The following is a 5,000-nucleotide window of genomic DNA, read 5'->3' on the forward strand; positions in this document are numbered from 1 at the left end:
GACGCGGAAGCGGCCCTTTACATAAAAAACTTCATGAATACTGGGCAAACATAAACGTAATCCGCCCAACACAGTTCTCCCGACAGAAAAACAACTTAATCAACAGAATCCAACGGAGAATTCTGGGTAGAAACAACAACCCAGTCACACAAACTACAGTGGCTCGCAGACACTGGCTCGCCTCGTTCATTTATTAACCAAGAGATAGCACAACAACTCCAAAAGGAGATCCAAAATATAAGAATAGAAAAGTTCACAGAGAACACAATCTACAAATGCTTCAATATCAACAACATTGAAATCGAAGGAGTGCTCATCGTCGACATAAAATCAGGATCATGGAAAGCAAAGAGCTGCAAAGTCCTCATCGTGAAAAACAAAACGAACAATATAATGGGCAGAGACCTACTGGCAAAATTGGGGATAACACTCAACGCTTCAAAGAATACCGGTAAGCCCGTCAACTTCATATCTGATCTCCAAACGGAGAAAAACATAATAAAATGGGTATTCCAAAAATACCTACACCTATGTACTCGCCTAGGTCGTTCAAAAAACAACATTGCGAAATCGATTTTTAAATCGGAATATACTCCTTCCCAACACAAAGGTCGACGGGTCCCGTTGCACCTACTCGAGAAAGTCGAAATTGAACTCAAAAAATTACTAGATGACAAACAAATCATTAAATTAGAAAAGTGTTCAGACGAACTATTCATAAGCCCAGTAGTAATAACGGTTAAAAAAGACAAATCAGTCAAGACAGCATTAGACTCCAAAAAATTGAACGACGCCATCCACAAAAACAAATACCAAATGCAAAGCATCGACCACCTAATGGACTCTCTAGCAATATATATCCGAAAGAAAAAACAAGCAAGGGAAATGTTTTTTCTCGAAAATTGACTTAAAATACGCTAACAGTCCAATACCATTAGATGAAAACATCAAGAAACACTGTAACTTTAATATTTTAGGAGGAAAAGCTACCGGCACTTATAGGTTTTTTAACGGGTTTTTCGGGCTAACAGATATGCCAGCAACGTTCCAGAAAACAATCGACAAAACACTACACGATATAAATTCAAAATTCGCGTACTTAGACGATATCCTAATAATAACAAAAGGAACATTAGACGAATACGAAAAAGAATTAGATAAAATACTACATAGATTAAATGAAGATAATCTAGCCATTAGCCTACAAAAATGCGAGTTCGCAAAAGAACAAATAATATGGCTCGGTTTCACAATTACTCCGAATGGAGTAACTCCAACAAAACAAAAATGCGATGCAATAACAAACTTGGAAAACCCAAAAACCTTAAAACAACTTCGTTCCTATATGGGTTGTATACATCATCTAATTAAATTCATCCCCAACCTAGCAGAAATATCAGAGCCATTACGCCCTCTACTCTCCAAGGCAAACACAAAAGCACAAAATAAACTAGATTGGAAGGAACATCATACCGAAGCATTCAATCAAATCAAGGACAAAAATAAAACAGATAACAGAAAATAAACATTTCGATACCATGAAACAAACCAGAGTACGTTGCGATGCAGGGTATAAAAGGACTAGGAGCCTGCTTAGAACAAAAATACGGCAGCACCTGGGAAACAATAGCATTTGCCAGCCGTTTCCTAAATAATTTAGAATCAAGATATATTACCAATGAACTAGAACAACTAGCGGTAGTCTGGTTAATGGAACATTTCAAATATTACCTTTACGGATCCGAATTCATACTCCAAACGGATCACCAAGCTTTACTTACAGCACTTAAAGAAAATAGAGGAAACAAAACATATCAAAGTAGATTAACAAGATGGGTAGATAGACTACTACCATTTCACTTTTCATTTGAACATATACCTGGTAAAAACATGGGCTTTGCCAATTATCTGAAGAAGACAAAAACTTTGTGATAAATGTCATAGATGATTTAAAATTTACTCTCATACGCAATGCACTAGCTCCAAACGGAGCAATTAAAGCAACCAATCAAAACGCAGACATAAAACAAGTCAGCAATGACGTAACTTGTTCAAAACAAAATAAAAGTACAGCTCCAAACGCTTTTTGCCTTAATTCGATTGAGAACAAGTTATACTCTGATTCAACATATATTATTTCTCCAAATCCAAACAAAACTTTATTAACAGATTGTACCAACCTAGTTGCCATTACAACGAGACAAAATCCATTACGAGATACATTTAACGTCCCAATTCGTAAAAGAAATAGAGCCCCCAATAAACAAAACCATCCCCAAATGGAGAATTCAGATTCTTTCAAAACATTCAAAACCTCAAGCACCCAAACAGAATATACCACAAACAAAGGAAAGGGCTTAGACCCACTAGATCCAAACAAACACTCTGAACTATTTACTGCGTACAATGATCTACCAACTCCCTTATATCGGCTAAACCTGACAAAAGTTTTTAACGAAGAACTGTTATCAGAGGCGTCACAGAAAGAGCTAAAAATTATTATGGATTATGTAAAAACAGAGAATTGGGAAGATCTCAAAAAAGTAATTCCGCTTTACTACCAAATTAGAAGGGACCTTTCAGTTACCCCTACATACCTGTTATACGACAACCGATTAGTTATACCATCGCGATTAAAACAACTTGTACTGGATACAATTCACCACAATCACCCCGGCCAAGCGGGAATGCTTGCGCTTGTAAAACTGATATGGTGGCCACACATCCATTCGGAGATTGTCTCCAAAGCTAAAGCTTGCAGACAATGCATAGACAAAGGTAAAAACCTTTAAGAATTAATACACAAAACACAATTAGGAAAATTACCTAGCCTAATAGAGCCAAATCAAGAAATCCAAATGGATTTCGCCGGCCCCATACCGTACAGGAACACTACAAAAAATAACTATATTTCAATCACAGTAGATCCTCTCTCACGATGCCCTAACGCTGAATTATTCCATAATTTCGATACAGGCACCGCAATAGATTACCTTGAACGATACTGTAAAATACACGGTATCCCACGGTCAATTCGTTGCGACCAAGCACAAGCGTTTAAGGCAAAAAGAATTTGAAATATTCTGTAAAAACAAAAACATTAAACTAATTTTAGCTCCAGCCGGAGACCACAGGGGAACCAGAATGGTAGAGAGACTAATACAAACATTAAAACGCCGCCTGGCAGTACTAGATATCGACCCCATGTGGAGCTCCGAAACCCTAGGTGCTAGACTAGCAAGCGTAATCGAAAACATACGCCTCCTTCCCAATAAAACAACGAAAGTTACTCCATTCGAGGCACACTTTGGCAGAAACCCAAACACAGAATTATCCAATATGCTAACCAAACCATCTATCAAAAACTTATCATATAAAAAACTTAAAAGTAATTGTTTAGACAAGAAATTGCTACGCCACGATGCGCTGACACAAGAAGAAGAAATGTGGAGAAGGGACGGAAGCTCAGAAGATGAATTGGATATTCAATACAACACACAAAGCGCTCCCCCCACACACATAGTCTCAGACGACTCTGAAAATCGACCACTGATTTCCAAATCACCAAGTAAGATAAGCCCGTCAGAACTACTATTCTCCATAGGAGATAAGACAACAAAAAATAATATACAACAAACGTAATGCAGCACGTAAATCAATTGCTAGAAAAACGAAAGAACCAAGAAACACACTAGCAACCCAATGGAATATTATACAAGATGGCACAATAACAAATTATACGCCACACACCATAACAATTGATGATCCGTTAAGAAAAAACACGGTAATAAAGAAGAACAGCAATTGCTACAGAAACAAAGCAATTACCAGAAACAAAACCACGCTTGATCCACATGGTCGCATGTAAAACAATAGGCGAATATAGAAGAAATAAAAAAAATCAAAAAATTCTGTTTAGAAGAAGCCAAACAAGCCAAAAGGAGCAGCACAACCGTACCAATGAGAAGTCATCCAACAACAACAAACGAACCCCAAGAATTTCCAGGACCATCACGAATGCCAAGTCAACAAAAAACGAGCGCCCTCAAACGGACACGAGCAGACTTCGAGTCCAATAACAAACCCAAAAAGAGGAATTTCAAGAAGGAAATAAAAAAACACAAAATGGTCAAAAGAGAAAGTAAAAAAACTAGCAACAAAAAATCAAAGGGAGCAACAACACTAAAAAGGAAGCAAAAAACCAAAGAACAAACAGAGCACTCCAATTCAAAGCTTTAAAGAAAAAGCTAAGCAGGCAGCACTAAAACAATCACTGACTGCCTCCACACGGAGACTCCAATCAGCAACATCGGACACGGACAAAAACAGCTCCTTCCTCATCTTCAACACACCCACTCCTCAACCATCTTCGATCCAAATATTTAACGTCGACACTGACCTACCAGGAACTGCTCCTTTCGAAATCATAACAAGTAACGATCCCACTGATTTCATGGAAACAAGCTCAATGAGTCCTAAAACACAAAGACCCCAACTAATTGCAACATTATCATCGGACAACAACACTTCAAGTAACAACGACCAAGATCTAGAGTTCAATAAGTCCACAAAGAAAATAGACAAAATTGTTGAAAAGATCAACACAATCAACGCTGTAAGAGAACATCAAGAACAAAAAGAAACTATCCATAGCCCAGAGCCACAAGTGATTTACTTGGACTCCTCAAACTCCCCAAACGGAGCAGACTACACTCAACCGTCAAAATCGGAGCAAGCCCCAAATGGAGACAAGGCCATTGCGGAACTACAACAACCAAGTACATCGAACAAGGACGAGCTACCAAAGCACCCCCAAGTAGAGACACAGAAGAGCCCAGCTAGCTCACTGGTATACAACACACCCGCGTCATCACCCCAACTAGACACTATTTCAGACCTCGACGAATATGATATTAGAGCACTCAACGAAATCCAATTAATTGGATTTCTCCCGTAGGGGGGGGGGAAGTGAGATACCGGCTCCACTCTGAACACCTAAA

The sequence above is a fragment of the Convolutriloba macropyga genome, chromosome 5, assembly GCF_964194025.1.
Source record: "Convolutriloba macropyga chromosome 5, txConMacr16.3, whole genome shotgun sequence".
In the NCBI taxonomy this organism is placed as follows: domain Eukaryota; kingdom Metazoa; phylum Xenacoelomorpha; order Acoela; family Convolutidae; genus Convolutriloba; species Convolutriloba macropyga.